Source organism: Pteropus medius, unplaced genomic scaffold (assembly GCF_902729225.1).
Source record: "Pteropus medius unplaced genomic scaffold, Ma_sr-lr_union100, whole genome shotgun sequence".
In the NCBI taxonomy this organism is placed as follows: Eukaryota; Metazoa; Chordata; class Mammalia; order Chiroptera; family Pteropodidae; genus Pteropus; species Pteropus medius.
In genome coordinates this window covers 9,438,294-9,455,003 of record NW_024352787.1, presented here as the reverse complement: position 1 = coordinate 9,455,003, position 16,710 = coordinate 9,438,294, and the positions used below count along the sequence as shown (strand labels likewise).

The 16,710-nt window shown below is 39.3% G+C and overlaps 1 protein-coding gene, 1 long non-coding RNA gene and 1 pseudogene across 5 annotated transcripts in view; 2 read left to right on the top strand and 1 right to left on the bottom strand.

Annotated features, from left to right (window-relative positions):
- PHTF2 (putative homeodomain transcription factor 2) overlaps positions 1-16,710 on the top strand; it is a 119,547-nt gene that overhangs the window by 3,187 nt on the left and 99,650 nt on the right. Inside the window, exon 1 of one of the 4 annotated variants that reach the window (XM_039849010.1) lies at positions 14,819-14,837. The exons of the other annotated variants lie outside the window; for them this stretch is intronic. The gene's annotated coding sequence lies outside the window, so the exon portion shown is untranslated. Of the gene's footprint in view, positions 1-14,818; positions 14,838-16,710 lie in introns of those variants that run through there. 4 annotated transcript variants of the gene reach the window in all.
- Positions 164-15,186, bottom strand: LOC120591528 (uncharacterized). Its single transcript, XR_005649910.1, has 3 exons — positions 14,306-15,186; positions 1,299-1,397; positions 164-554 (listed from the first exon to the last, which is right to left on the bottom strand). It is a non-coding gene; the product is annotated as an uncharacterized LOC120591528 (long non-coding RNA).
- Positions 516-2,088, top strand: LOC120591525 (transcription factor BTF3-like; annotated as a pseudogene).

The window sequence follows — 16,710 nt, the reverse complement described above, 5'->3', positions numbered from 1 at the left end:
TATTTACCTTTTAATATTTATTTTCCCCTGTGTCAGTTAAAACTTCATTTCCAAACCTGTCCAGCTAAGCAACTATTTCATTATTTCACTGTGCTATTTTATTCTAAGCTGTAAAAGAAAACTAATACCACTGAAGGCATTTGCACCTAATTTGTAGAATGTATTTTGGGATTGTTTTGAAAAGACGACAATCTTTTTTTTTTTTTTTTTTTTTTTTAAAGAATCTTAAAGTGACTGTTGCCTTCTCTTAACCCATTTTTCTAGTCTGTAGCCACATAGTACAAAATACCCTTTAAATTTATGTTGACTGTCTTTTCTGAACCCCAACTTGAGACATGATAGGAGGACAGAATGTTTTAAACTAGGACTGTCCTTGAAAACCCAAGAAAAAGTCTCATAATTATATTTTCTCCTCAGGTTAGCACACAACCATAAATACTCACATTGGATTTATAAATGCAGATCACTCGATGACCAGAATCATATGATTAATTTGAAAATATTTAGTGACATTTAGGAAAGCTGCATTTTTGGTTCAATTTGTTCGCCTTTTGCTAAAATGACACAAAATATAGAGATAAGTTTTCACATGAGAAAAATCAACAGCTCCTAGAACAGGTAGTTTTAGAGCACTAGGAAAGAAAATATGCTGGACTTCATTCTGCATAGTGAATAGATACTGGGGCAGGAAATGGCTGTGGCTGAACCACTACCTGATAATAATCATAACATGATTAAATTTGACATTTAATGAGAGGAAGTAAAGGGGAAAAAAGTGCACCGTTTGCAGCTTTCTAGTTTCAGAAACAGTAGAGGAAAGAGGCTGTTAAAAGTTTATCTACAGAAATTTTGAAGACCTTTAGTAGGCACTCATATTTGTTGCATTAATGAAAGCACCTTAATAAAACATTTGGTAAAAGGTCTGTTAACAGATGGTAACAAATTTATGAAATTTATGTGGCACAAGTTTTGGAGCTCTTACAGACCTAGGTTCAACTCTCAGTTCTGCAGTCTAGCAGTTCTGTGAGTTTGGGTTCATTATATAATCTTTTTGAGGTTCAGTTGTAGTTAATCATAAACTGGGGAAAGCTATTTTGCAAGATTTTGAAAATTAAATGAGCTAATGTATGGAAAGCACTTGACACATTGCCTGGTTTATAAGACTCGCTCAAAGAAATGGTCGCTGATTTTCAGGTGGGCTGCTCAAGACCCCCTGAACACCAACCCTAGTCTCCTGCCTGAGCCCTGTTTTCCTCTCCAGCAAGATGAAAAAATTTCAAAAACCAGAAGAAACTTACCAAACTGCAGGCACAAGTGTGCACTGGTGGGAAAGGAACTGCTTGCAGAAAGAAGATGGTTCACAGAAAAGCTACAGCATATGATAAACTTCAGTTCTCCTTAAAGAAGTTAGGGTAAACAATATCTCTGCTACTGAGGAAGTGCATATGTTCACAATCCAAGAAACAGTGATCCACTTTAATAAACCTAAAGTTTGGACATCTCTGGCAGCAAACACTTTCACTGTTACAGGCCATGCTGAGGCAAAGCAGCTGACAGAAATGCTATCCAGTCTCTTAAACCAGCTTGTCTGGTACCAGAGAGTCTGACTAGTTTAAGGAGACTGGCTGAAGTTCCACCCAGGATGTGGATAGAAAAGCATCACTTGCTACCAGAGAGGATGGTGATGATGAAGTTCCAGATTTTGTGGAGAATTTTAATGAGGCTTCCAGTAGTGAAGCAAACTGAATCAAGTGAACTTCTGAAGAAGATAAAACTTGAAGAAGTTACTGGGAACTGCAATTTTATGTTATAACTGCTTTTTAAAATTTTGTTCAGGGATCTGATAAAATCTCAGTCTCTAATATTTTTAAGCCCAAGCCCCTTGGACACTGCAGCTCTCTTCAGTTTTTGCTTATACACAAATCATTCTTTGCAGGTAATTAACATGAAGAAGCCTGTAAATAAAGTTTGAAACAAAAGTTAATAAAATTCTCTGCCTAGTAAAAAAAAAAAAAAAGAGGTTGCTACAATTATTCGAGTAAGTCGAACAGATATATATGTGTGTGTATATATGTATATATCTATACATATGCGTACATGCATACCTGTGTATTTAAATGCCATTCTGAAATAGAGTAAGGAAAGCCAGAAAGTGGCAAACAAACAAACAAAACCTTAAAAAGAGGCAATAGGATGTTACATAGGTTACAGGTAGAGTTGAATGAAGAATTGAATTATCGCGGCCACATACAAAAGAAGAGAAGAGATAGGGAGAAACCTTCACATTCTCAAAGTGTTTCTGAAGAAAGTAGGTCAGGCTTATTAAAACCCGATAGAGTAAATAAATAGCATTTTGCTTTTCTAAATGACAATAAAAAGGTCACTGAAATTGGGTCTTTTGTACTCTAAATTAAGTGTAGGGAAGAGGACTTAACTTTCTCAGATCTCTCAACTATCTTCTTATCCCTAAAATTCTTTTAACCGAGGAAAGCCATTGTTTGTACAGTTATAAACAAGGCTTTAATTGCAAGTAATCCTGGGATATAGTAAATTAATTTAAGTACACAGATTTCCTAAGTGTTGATTCCATATAATCCATTGCCTACTATGTATCTTTTGGGCACTGAATGTCTAAAGGTGCCATATGTTGAAAACATATCTTCTTGTCCCCTCATCTGTTTCTTCTCTTGTATTCCGTGTCTTAATAAATGGTTCTTCTAGTGTTCAAGCCAAGAATCATGGAGCATCTTTGTCTTTTACTTCCCATACCTTTCATGTCTAGTCAGTCACTACATCTGGTCATTTGCTCTACTAGTTATCTTTTAGTCATGCCTGTCTCAACACCCACTCCAATGAAAAAAATCCTCATTGCCATTGATTTATTTCAGACCTTCATTAGGTTTTCCCTAGATTATTGTCGTTAGTGTTCTTACTTTTAATTAAGCCTCATACCAATCAGTTCTCCACGAAGCTTCCTTCCAGAATGATTTTGCCGAAATGCTATCAGAATTATATCAAAATCATATCCTTAGTCCCTGCACATTATAGTTAATATGTATTTGATCCCTCTATGGATTTTAAACTTAAAACAGTACTAAATGACTTGCATACCTATGCCTGGGTTTGTGTATGGGTTGGGGGCAGGGGAAAACTACAAAAAAATTTTAACTACAAATCAATTTCTTTAATAGAGGGCTATTTGTTTCTTATTGAGTGAGCATTGATAGGTCATATCTTTCAAGGAGTTTATCAATTTAAGTTGTTAAATTCATTGTCATAAAATTGTTTATAATATCTTCTTATATTTGTAATGTCTGTAAGATCTATAGCATTGTCCCCTCTCTTACTCCTATTAATTTGTATTTTCTCATTTTTTCCTGTTCAATCTGGCTAGAAGTTTCTCTTTTTAAAGAGTCAGCATTTGGTTTTTCTTTATTGATTTTCTGGTCATCAGTTTCATTGATTTATATTCTTTATTATTTCCTTTTGCTGTTTTACTTTGCAGTTTATTTGCTTTCGATTGGGCTAGAATCTTAAAATGGAAACTAAGCTCATTAATTTATTGTCTTCTAACGTAAATGTTTAGTGCTATAAAATTCCCCTCTGGCGCATAGGCTGCATCCACAAATTTTTATATGTCATGTTTTTATTTTTATTCAGTTGAGAAATCCTTTCTGATTTTCTTCGTGATTTCTCCTTTGACCCCATTGGTTATTTAGAAGTATATACCCGAGTTTCTGAATATTTGAGGATTTTTTCAGGTAATGATTTCTGATTTAATTTCACTGTGGTTAAAGAACATACATGATTTGATTTGAATCATTTTAAATTTATCGAGATGGTTTTATAGCCCAAACATGGTCTGTCTTGGTAAATGATTCATATGCACTTGAAAAGAATGTTGTATGTTCTACAAATGTCAGTTAGAGCATTGTTCACGTCTTCTTTGTCCTTACTGACTTTATTTATGTTTGCTTGTTCTGTCAATTTTTGAGAGAGGAGTGCTGAAATTTCTGACTCTAAATAAAGACTTGCAAATATCTCTTCAAGACAATAATTTCACTTTTGGATACATACCCAGAAGTGGGATTGTTGGATTATATGGTAGTTCTATTTTTAATTTTTTGAGGACTAGCCATACTGTTTTCCATAGTGGTTGCTTCGCTTCACCATTCCACCAACAATGGACAAGGATTCCAATTTTTCGACATCATTGCCCAAACATGTTATTTTCTGTTTTGTTGATAGTAGTCATACTAATGGGTGTGAAGTGATATCTCATTATGGTTTTGATTTGTATTTCCTGGAGATTAGTGATTTTGAGCATGTTTTCATATGCGTGTTGGCCATTTGTACATTATCTTGGGAGAAATGTCTGTTCAAGTCCTTTGCTCATTTTTTGAGTTATCTGATTTTTTTGTTTTTAAGTTGGAATTCTTTATATATTCTGGATATTAACTCTTTATCAGATATATAATTTGCAAATATTTTCTCTCATTTCATAGGTTGCCTTTTCACTTTGTCGATTGTATTCTTTGATGCACAAAGGTTTTTAAGTTTGATATAGTCTCATTTGTCTATTCTTGCTTTTTGTGTCATATCCAAGAAATCATTGTGAAGTTCAATGTCATGAAGTTTTTTGCTGTTTTCTTGTAGGAGTTTCAGGTCTCACATTTAGGTCTTTAATCCATTTTGAGTTATTTTTGTATATGGTATAAGATAAGGGTGTGCCTTTATTCTTTTACATGTGGATATCCAATTTTCCTAGAACCACAGATTGAAGAGGCTGCCCTTTCCCCATTGAGTGGTTTTGGCATTCTTGTCAAAGGTCATTTGACTATACATGTGAGAGTTTATTTCTGGACTCCATTCTATGCCATCTATCTATTTGTCTTTATGCCCGTACTACATTGTTTTGATTACTATAGCTTTGTAATATGTTTTGAAATCAGAAGGTATGACTCCTTCAACTTTGTTTTTCTTTTTAAAAATTATTTTGGCTATTTATGTCCCTTGAGATTCCATATGAGTTTCAGGGTGGGTTTTTCTGTTTCTGCACAAAATGCCATTGGAGTTTTGATGGGTTGCATTTAATCTGTAGATTGTTTTGGGTAGTGTGGACATCTTAATAATATTAAGTCTTTCAACCCATAAACACAGCATTTCTTTCTATTTATTTTTGTCTCTTTAATTCCTTTTAACAACGTTTTGTATACAATAGCTGTTTTAATGTCTTTGCTTACTAATCCTATCATCTTTGTCATTTCTGAATAACTGACTTTTCTCATTATGGATCATATTTTCGTGTGTGTGTGTGTGTTTTCATGCCTAATCATTTTTGTTTGGATGCCAGACATTGTAAATTTTGTTGTTTGGAGCTGGCTTTTCTCTGTATTCTTTTAAACATTTTGAGCTTTGTTCTGGGACACAGCTAAGTTACTTAGAAACACTTTAACCCCTCACAGTTTGCTTTTTAAGCTTTGTTAGGTGAAACCTGAGTGTCTTTCAGTACAAGGCTAATAAGGCTTTACTACTGAGGCAATGCCCTTCTGAATATTCTAGCTATTGTCCATTATTACAAGATTTCTCCACTCTGGCTGTGAACTCTGGTTAATCATTCCGCCTGCTTTTTTTTTCTGGTGTTTCTGTTACTGGGCTTGGTAGTTTTCTTACATACACATGCTGATCAATTTTCAGCTGAAAACTCGGGGAGTCCTGCAAAGCTCCAGCCTCTCTGTGTGCCACTTTCTCCTCTCTGATTCTTTGCCGTGGGAACTCCAGCTGCCTTAGTGTCCCGGAACACTCAAATCTATCTTCTCAATTTGGGATTCTTAACCAGGCTCTGGTTTTCCTCTCCTAGCACTGCATCATGGAAACTGTATAAGCAATACACTTGGGAAGTCATAGGGCTTACTTTTTTGTTGCCTCTTTCAGAGATTACTGCCTTGCATTGCTGTTGTCCAGTGCATTTCACATATTTTGTCCACTTATTTTAGTTTTTCAGGTGGGAGGATTAATCTGGTCCCTGATACTCTGTCAGCTAGAAGTGAAATGTATGTTAAGTTTTAAAGTAATAATTTAAATAGAAAATACATAAAGTGCTGTTTTTAGTATTTTTTAGTTTAAATCCCATGATTTTAGAATGTTTACCTTTGCATAGCCAGAACCAGAGTATTCTATATGTTTTGACTGGATGACTTTGTTTTTGTTCATCTTCCTCAACGTTCTTATTTCCTTTGAAACAAATGTTTTTGCATTTTCTTCTTTTGTAAATCCGCTTTTTCTTGACAAAAAGAGTGAGTGTGAAAAACATGACTAGATTATTAGCAGGGGAAATTAATGAGAACTGTTTATTTCTCTAAGGGTATAATAATTTAGTTTTTATCATTATTGGAAAATATAACAATGACTAAGACTACAGCTATGATCCATTTAGGAACACTAGACAGCATTTCAGTACTACTCTTGGTGGGCATTTTAAACAAAAAGTAAACAACAAAAGGCCAAAAAAAAAAAAAAGGCAAAAAAAAGTGTTACTAAGTAGACCACAAAATGAACACTTGTTTCACGTTTGAGAGCTGTTTTAAGAAGACATCACCTTGTTGGACCTTAGCTGGAAACATGTCCATGAAACAACTCAAATTTTTGCTACTCTATACATGTCTACAAACGAGGAAAGAATTGTGAGTATTGATTTTGAGCTTACAAATAAAGTTTTGTTAGTTGGCAAATTTACAGATAACAGAATCTGCAAATAATAAAAATGGACTGCATTAGATAAGTAGTCCAATATATTAAATGAATTTTTTTGGAATACATTTACATAATTGAAACGTTTATGAATGTTAAGATTCCACATTATTGAAGCTATAACTATTTGGAAATTGAAAACTAAAACTTGTTTCAGGTTGTAATTTCTATCAAAGTTCTACAGATACATGTTTTAAGAGTACAATTCTGGTAACAATTCTATGTGTATGTTTTTTCTACACCACCAAGCAATTCTTCAATACCAGCTGGGAGTCTTTTAATTCAACTCAATTCTGTCAATACCTGGAGATAGCATCATATCCCACAGGTGAAGGACTTAGTTCCACAAGACTGCCCCCTACCCTCTTCAGATGTTCCAAGTTGTCACCTATGCTTATAACCAACCTATAGTTCAGAGGTTCTATAGGAAGACACATTGGAGAGGGTAGGTAAGAGGGTCATGTGTGGAAGAAAGCAGAGATGATGGGTGCTACTGATTATAAAGGCAATAAATATATGATCAGGTTGTAAAAGAAGGGCCTTTTGTATACTGTGCTGATTTAAACCCATTTCTTGGGCAATGAAAAATCATTAGAGATTTTCGAGGAGAGAATTTTGATAAGGTCAGTATTTTAAACAGATAAATGGTGAAAGTGAGGAAATAATTAGAGACTTAAGAATAGTCCTGATAATAAGGTGATATGGGCTTGTATCAAGTCTGTGGTAGTGGGACCAGGAAGGGGTTATAAGAGAGATCTTTTTGGTAGCATAACAAATAGACTATATTAATTTGTTCCTTCATATTTATTGAGTGGTTCTTGTGTGCCAGGTATAGAATTGGTGGTGGTGGGAAAGGTAAGGAGACAAGAAAGATTCTAGGATTCATTGCTTGAGTACTGAATTGAATAGATAGTAAAGAAGAATATATCTGAGAGCAGAAAATGCATCTTATTTTTTTGGAGAGATGTTAGGTTCGCTGAAGGAGGAATGCACAAGGTCGAAGGGATTAAGCAAGATTGTAGCAGAGTGACAGACTGGCTGAGCCGAAGATGGCGTCAGCCCCAAATGTGAGGGGACGGGAAACTTATATGGGGCTTGAGGTGGGCCTTTTGGCGGGAATATTTTGGGCGGGTAAATTGGAAGGGAAGGGAGGAGAGCCCAGTGAAGCGGGAGGCGAGCATGTAGCGTTGCCAGCCCAGATGCAAGGTCTGGTTCTCACACAAAAGTTAGGGAGAAGTCAGGTTCCTATACTATGGGGGTAGCGATAGGGCCCTCCTGGACGTACCATTCCAGCCTTTTTGTTTTATGGAATAAAGATGGCAACGTGGTCTTCTGTAGCTGCTTCCTGCTGAATAGGGGCAGCAGGATCTGTTGGAAAGGGGTTCGGTAGTGGATAGTCAACTGGAGTGTGGCATTGATTGGTGGGTTCAGCTGGCTGGGGGGCTTCATAGTGTGGTGTAGATTGAAGTAGCATGACTTCTGCTATAGACCGGTTGGTAAATGCGTGAAAATGATCCTGGTGGAGGGAAGAAATCTGGCGCAGAATGCAAGGCCCAAAGCCCAAAATGAGAAAAATGAAGGTTAGAGGCCCTATGAAGGGTAAGAGCCAGGTGTTCCAAGAATTTACTTGGCACGCTCTTATTTTTTGGCTTTGTTCTTTAGCTTTTTAGTTGCATCTCTTACTAGTCCTGATTGGTTAACATAAAAACAACATTCTTCTAGAAGGAGGCAGAGACCTCCTTTTCAGGTGTCAGTAAATCTAGCCTTTATTAGTTTTGTAAGGTGATAGCTGCTAGGGAGTCAATTTGATCCTGTAATTGAACTATATTTTTTGCAATCTCGTCTAGGCTTTCTTGGAGATCATTGGACAATGCTTCGAAATAGGGTAGAGCAGTGGCAAGTCCCCCTATGCCTGTGCCTAGTCCGTTTGTGACCCCTAGTGTAACCAACAGTAAGATGACCTGAATAGCTCTTTAATGTCTTATATAGTGTGTGATGGGAATTGGTAAGGACTGGTTATTGGGATCTATATCTATATTTGGAGAGAGATAGACTAGAGTACAAGTTCCAGCCCAGTTAGTGGGAAGGCAGATAAGTGCTAGTTCCTCATAGAAAGAAGACCCCTTTGTCAGGTATACAGGTGGAAACATTTATGGAGAACAAATAAGTTAGAGCATGGATTGTTTCAGTGTGTCCTCTCTGAAGCTCAGAACTCCAGGCCATGATTTGTAACTATAGCAGCTCCAACAAGGGGGATAGATGAGAAGAGGGACTAGTAGGTCTGCAATGAAAGTGTTGGGGAACTGCAGAGACAGACCCCCAAGGAAAGAAGGAGAGCGGGATATGGAATAGTTGTAAGAGGTTGCAAGGACTCTAGAGTAACCCATGAAGTGGAAAAGGTTGTAAAAAGAGGCCATTAGCCTCTGAAGAAACTTGGTAGTCATCCGTTGAGTCCAGTGGCCATCGGGTAGTTGAATTGTGACTGAGATTGCTTAGGCTGGAGGGTAGGTGTCCTATAGCTATGTTGCCATCAGTTCTTGTGAAACAAAGAGGAGCCTTGGAAATCAAAGGGATATGAAGGATAGTGGGTCCTATTACTAGTATGGAGGGATGTGCTACCTTTGCAAGGGATTGGGTATAGGTGTGGAAGAGAGTAGAAGCTTGATTAGCCTGTACTGTGGAGTAACTTCTAAGGAGAGTATCTGCCCTTTCAAGGAAAATGGAGCCCTTTTCGATACTAAAGGGTCATTTGGCAAGGGAAATGGGGAGGGCAGAGTATGCTGAGGGATAGAGGGAAAGGCAGGGCCAATAGTCCTTGGCTAATGTATGGTTGGACTTACTGAGGAGAGAAGGGGTAAGCTTGAGAGAATGCTCAAGATGAGTAGTAGTGAGAAAGCTTGGCAGGGAAGCAGAAGAGGAAGTAGGTGATTGAGAGGAAATATAAATAAGTAGAATTAATAGGGTGGAAATGGGAGGTCTTCTTGATCTACATAATAAGGAACCTCGCCCCATGGATCTAACAGGTGAATGATACTGGTCTATGAGAAATCAAAGTGTCCCTGTAAAAGTGAGTCCCATAAAAAAGTTAAAATCTCGAGACGGAGAAGAAGGGGATTTTGTGCTAAGGTTGAAAGAATTTGTTGGGATGTTGTCTGTTCTGGAAGAAGAGGAGAGCCTGAACCTGAACAGAAGGGACAGGGACCGTAAAGGTTACTCATTTATCTTCTTCTTCAGGAATTCAGGTTAGCTAAAGCTTTGTAGGTCCGATGGAATAGCTGTGGTATATTGGGGTGTCTGGCCGTACTTTGTCCCTTGGTGAACTATTGGAGATTCGTTTTAGCCTCGAAAGATAGAACCAGGTTGGGTGTCCAGTAATCTTAGCAGTAGTGGGGGTCATTAAAAGTACCTGGTAAGGGCCTTGCCATCTAGGTTTAAGGTTATCTGAGTGGAGATTCTTAAGTAGGACACAATCCTGAGGGATTACAGGAGTGGGTAGAAGATCTCCTGTGAAGGGCTTTGGCAGGACGTGATCTGCATGTTCTTTTAGTATTTGTCTAACTAGATTTAGTATGGGTATGTAATCTCCTAAAGGGGATATTGTGGTTGGGAAGTTCTATAGAAGAAAAGGCCTTTTGTACATGAGTTCAAAGGGGCCGAGGAAGGAGGGGGCCCTAGGAAGCCCTAGTGCACATGAGGGCAGGGGGTAAGAGTGAAGTCCAGGGTTCCTTAATCTCTAGATTAAGCTTAGATAACTGGGTTTTTGTTAAAGAGTTAGCTTTTTCAACTTTTCCTGAAGACTGAGGTCGATAAGAGTGTATCAGTTCCACTGAATACCTAAGGTAGAGCTGACTTCCTGTGTTATTTGAGATATAAAGGCTGGACCATTATCCAACTGTAATGAGGTGGGTAATCCAAAGCAAGGGATAATGTCTTTGAGCAGTGCCTGGGTAACTTCAGAAGACTTCTCAGAGGTGGTGGGGAAAGCCTCAACCCATCCAGAAAAGGTGTCTACAAGGGTTAGTAAGTATCAGATTTTCCTGATGGGGGCATGTGTATAAAATCAATTTGCTGGTCCTGTCTAGGGATGCTGCCCATAGCTTGATGGGTAGAAAAGGAAGGAAGACGTATTGATCCCTGGGGAGAGACTGTGGAGCAGATAGAGCAATTTTTTGTAATATTTGAAGGAGAGTATTAAAGTTATTACAGGTAGCAAGGGGTTTAAGGAGTTGTAAAAGTGGTTTAAATCCAGTGTATAAGGAGTTATGAATATCTTGCAGGATATTTTGAGCTTCGCCCTGTGGTAAAATATACCTTCCTTGCATCTTTAGCCAAGGATCTTCCCTGTCTGCTCCAAACCTGAGGAGAGAATGAGACTCTTTAGGAGAGTATTGTGGCATGAAATGAGGAATAGCTGAGTTGGGAGGAAGTGGGTGGTTGCTGCGCTGCCCTTTTGGCCTCTGTGTCTGCCTTATTATTGCCCTGTATGATGGGGTCGTTTCCTGCTTGGTGCTCCTTACAGTGAACTACTCCTGCTGCCTTGGGAAGATGAGCAGCCTGAAGAAGTTTAAGAATTAAGGGGACATTGGTAATAGGAGAGTCTTTTGTAGTGAGAAATCCTCTTTCTTCTCAAATTGAGGCATGTGAGTGGAGAATATGGAAGGCATATTTGGAATCTGTATAGATGTTAACCTCTTGTCCAGATGCTAAAGTAAATGCTCTGGTGAGGGCAATTAATTCTGCCTTTAAAGAGGTAGTTCCTATAGGAACGAGACTTGATTTTATGACCTCTGTGAGAGAGACTATTGCATAGCCTGCCAACCTTTTCTCATCTTGGGAGAAAGAACTACTGTCAATAAACCAAGTATGTAAGGCATTGTAAAGAGGAGTCTGTTATATTTGAGAATTAGGGAGTCTTAAGGTTGAGGATTTCTATACAGGAGTGTGAAGCCTCTTTTTTAGGGATGGGTAAAAGAGTGGCAAGATTGAGTGGAGGGCATTTAGCTAGGGTAACATAGGGAGATTCAATAAAGAATATGTGAAAAGTTTATATTCTAGAGGGAAAGAGATTTTGGGCAGCTTTGTGTGTGATGAGGTCGGAAATGTTATGTGAAGAATAAACCATGATGGGTTGTCTAAATGTGTTTCTGACTTTCAAGAGTTAGAAGAGCGGCTGCTGCCAGGGTTCTTAGGCTGACCAACCCCTGACTGTAGTATCTAACAGTTTTGATAGATAGGCAACTAACTACCTGAGCATCGGGTCCCTGGACTTGTCCTAAGAGTCCAAGTGCTATTCCTTCCTTTTCTGTAGTATAAAGTGTAAAAAGTTTGGAGTGGTTGAGAAGGGAAAGAGCTGGGGCTGATATAAGGGCCTGCTGTAACTTTCAAAAGTAAGGGCTAATATTAATGGTGGGATCTAGTGGTTCATTCAAAGGATCTTTAGAGGCCAGATGTAAAGGGTGAGTTAGAATGATGAAGTTAAGGACCCAAATATAGATAAACCCTGCTAAACTGAGGAAAGATCAGAGCTCTTGTTTTGAGGTGGGAAGTGAGAGGGAAGCAGTGAGGTCTTTTCTGTTTAAAGTAATGGAGCGATGTTGTAGGGTAATAAAGAGACTGAGATAAATGACTTGAGGGGAAGAAAGTTGGGTCTTCTTGGGAGAGACACGATACCCATTTTTAGCCAAATGATTCAGGAGACTAGCTCTGTGTTCATAAGAAAGAGAATAAAACGGCTACAAAGGAGGAGATCATCTATATATTGGAGAAGAGTGCAGGGATGGAGATCTAGTTTTGCTAGATCTGATACTCAGACTTGTCCAAAGAAGTGGGGACTATCCCAGAAACCTTTGCGGAAGGACAGTCCAGGTAAGTTGTTGGGACTGATGGATGAATAACAGGATCTGTCCAGGTAAAAGCAAAGAGATTTTGGGAGTCTGGGTTTAGAAGAATGGTGAAGAATGCATCTTTTAGGTCAATTACAGTGAAATGGGAAGTATCTGGAGAAATAAGGGATAGGAGGGTGTAGGGGTTGGGTACTAATGGGTGGGCTGTGAGAACTGCCTGGTTTATGATGCGAAGGTCCTGGACTAAGCGATATGAGCCATCCAACTTCTTGACAGGCAGGATCGAGGTGTTGAATGGGGAGTGTGTGGGTCTGAGGAGGTTTGGGGATAGAAGGCATTGTATAATGGGTTGGAGGCTTTGTCTGCTTTCTAAGGATAAAGGGGTATTGGGGTTGATAGGGGTATATTGAAGGGATTTTTAGTTTTATGTGGATAGAGAGTGGTGTTACGCTATGGAAGGGGTACAGGTATCCCAGACCTTGGGTGTGACCAGAGAAGTTGGGAGGGGGAACTTATCTGATTCTGGTTTAGTGAAAAGGAGAAGGAGGTATGGGTCTAAATTAGTGGTTGGAAAGAGACCCTTAAGGGAGGCTCTGAGTTTTGACAAAATGTTTCTATCAAGGATTGGGGTTGGGCACTTAGGAAGGACTAGGAACAAGTGACTGAAGGGTGTTCCAAGTAAGAGATAATTTAAGGAGGGTGTGGCTAAAGGCTTAGAGATGAGACAGAAATGGTGGGGTCAGTGGAGAAGGATCCTAACTTTTTTTTCAATTAGAGATCGGCCAGAGAGAAAGGGACATGAACGTGGACTATACCCTCAGCTTGCAACTTCCCTTAAAGAGAAAACAATAGCAGGCTGCAGAGGACGAGGGAGAGCGGGTGTGAGGCAAGGAGAAGGAGAGTTCTGAGAGATCTGAGCTGAACTCATTGGGAGCTGAGGGTTTAAAGGAGAAAGAAGTGGGGGAATTGTGAGCTGAAGGGTTGGGGCGGGGGAAGAGTAAGGGACATCTGGGAGGTTGGCTGAAAGAAGAGCATACAGGGGTGGGAGTCTAGGGGGTGGGGTTTTGCGGTCAGTGGGATCAAAAGAGGAAGTGCCAGTTTCAGAGTCAAGGGAAGCAGACTGGAGTGAAGAAGTAAAATCTGTTAAGTAGAGCAGGATTTACAGAGAGAGTCTGGGCATAAAGAAGAGCCATAAAGAAGGCCTGGGCATAGGGAACTTCAGACCATTTTCCATTGTGGTGACAGAAGTTGTCAAGGTCTCTTAATGTGTTATAATCAAAGGTACCATTCTCAGGCCACTGAGATCCATTATCCAATTTATATTGTGGCCAAGCAGTTATAATAGAAAATGAGACACTTAGGTCTGATATCACCCTTGAGGCTGAGATTGTCTAGGTTTCTTAAAAGACAGCCAAGGGGGTTGGTTTTGGAGGGTGTGGAAGGTGTGTTCCCCAAGATGAAGAGGATGAGAACGACAGGGAAAGTGAGGAGGGCAAGTGGCAAACCACAAGGAAGGGAGAGCGGCTCTTTGTGTGGGTGTCCCCACTGACAAAGAGTCCATCCGCTAGAGCAGAGGGGTCCTTTCTGAGCCAGATGGCCCCAGTTCAGAAGGACCCGGGGCCAGGAGGCCAAGGAGTCTTCTGACCTAGCTCTAGGATATGTCAGAGAAAGAGAGAGAAAGAAGACCCCAGAAGAGGTAGATAACCACTCACCCAAAAATTAAGTGACTGATGTGGGCTGGCAGGCCAGCAATGAAAAGGTGAAGCTCCCGGTCTGGTGTCCTCCGTGGCTGGGTTCAAGGAGGATTTGGAAGGTTAGGGTTAAACCCCTTAGAGCCTGGGAAAAAGGTAGGATCCGAGGTTAGCCTGGGTGAGCTGCTGCACCCCACTGCTCTCCAGTTTGCAAACCAATAAGCTCGGGGTGGGTTCAGAGGAGTGGCCACTGAACCTGCACCAAACTCTCCCCGGTTTTGGCACAAGATGTTAGGTTCCCCGAAGGAGGAACGCACAAGACCAAAGGGATTGAGCAAGATCTGTTGTAGCAGAACGACAGCCTGGCTGAGCCGAAGATGTCATCAGCCCGGAATGTGAGAGGACTTGAAACTTATATGGGGCTTGAGACGGCCCTTTTAGCAGGAATATTTGGGGCGGGTAAATTGGTGGGGAAGTGAGGAGAGCCCAGTGAAGCGGGAGACGAGCATATAGCATTGCCAGCCCGGATACAAGGTCTGTCTCCCAGACAAAGGTAAGGGAGAAGTCCGGTTCCCACCTGGATGCAAGGTCTGGTTCCTACACAATGATAAGGGAGAAGTCAGGTTCCCACACTGTCGGGATAGGGATAGGGCCCTCCTGGACCTAACGGGGTATTTGTAAAGTTCACGGAAGAACTTTATTTGTGGTCTTATATTTTCCATTTAGTATATTGAATATATAAAAAGAATTGAAACTAGTTGTCTTCTCTTTACTTCCTTCTGTTCAAAATAACAGAAGTAAAAGTGCAACCATTGTTACTCAAAAGATTGCATTTGGTATTTACAAAATAAATATTAAAAAAAATAAATGTAGGGGTTTATGAGTAAAAGTGAAGTAGGATCACAGAATTTTCCTCCACTAAAACCAAATGAAAGAAGTAAAAGTGGGTGGTGAAGGAGAGGGAAAAAAAAAGTAATAGAAGTGAATAAAAAAGAGATTTATGCAAATTTATGCCAAATATTTCAAAAAGTAGAGGCCAAGAAAAGAATGACGAGATACAGGGTGTGTATGACAAGGCTTATAATTCCAGTCCCGCATCCCAGAAGCTAGACTAAGGAAAGATGAGGCCTAGAAAACATTAATCTCTCCCTTCCCCCATTTCCTGTATCTCCGGGTTATAGAGAAAGAATAAAATCAGTATTCAGTACTCAAACTGGGGTGGGTGTGTCTGTGTGCACAGAAATAAAAATGGTGAGAAGAGTATTGAGGTTGTTAAGAAGAATCTGTTGGATATCAGAATAAGTAAGACCTCAGTTTAGCACTTTCCATGTTAAACACGATCAAGATTTTTTAAAAAATGGCATGACAACTTTTACAAATATGCTACAGGAAACAAAATAAAGAAATGACCATGAAAAGACTGTCCTGCATAAAGATATCTTATATTCCTGGAATAGAGACTCCAACAAATGGAACAAAAACAATATTCAGAAATACAATACAGACAAAAATTTCTGAAATATAAAGTACATTTATAGGTTGAAAAGCACTAAGTACCAGGAAAAAAATTTATGAAATGATTAAAATCGACTATACCTTAAGTTACTAAAGAAATGAAAGAATTATTTTGGCATCTTGGCCAAAAAGAGAACATGACCTATATAAAGGGCAGGAGGAAGGGACATGAAATCTAGCTGGCTGCAAACTTCTCAGTTATGGCCAATCCAGAAAACAATAAAACAATGCTTGCAAAGTTCGAGTGGGAAAAAAAAGTGTGAAATAAAAGTATTATATGTGGGTAATGTCAACATAAGAATGTCCAAACCTATAGAAAAAATTTGTAAGAGTTTATTAGAGCCAAACTGAGGACATGCCTGGAAACAAGATCTCAAAGGACTGGAATGGCAGTTCTGCAGTTCTTTTTATGCATTTGGAATCATTTTATGCATTGGAGAGATTAAGGAAGGTTATATGTAATCCCTTGGTGGTAGATTAAGGAGACAGGAGAAAGCAAGATGGGGAAATCTCTATGGATAAAAAGTAAAGTGGAGAGATACATCTTTTACATTGGTAGATACAGGATTAACGTTTAACATTTACAGTAAATTGAGATAGTATATGGGCAACAAGATCATGTGCTCCCATGAAGGTGGTTATGACATACTCCAGGGGGTCTGGAAAAGAACATTGCTCTCACATTTCAAATGTATGTTTTACTAGATGCACAAGAACAATGGACAGGGAACACTTAAGAGAAAGATTAACTTTTTACCAAGAAAATTACAGGCTTAGTGTTCGACTACCCACCATGACCTGCTGAATTAGGAATTTATGATCAGATCCTCCTGTGAGCTTACTTTGGGTCACTGAGCTTGTCAGGCTTGACATGTGAGGGAATTAGCTTGTCAGACTTACTACGTAGACCC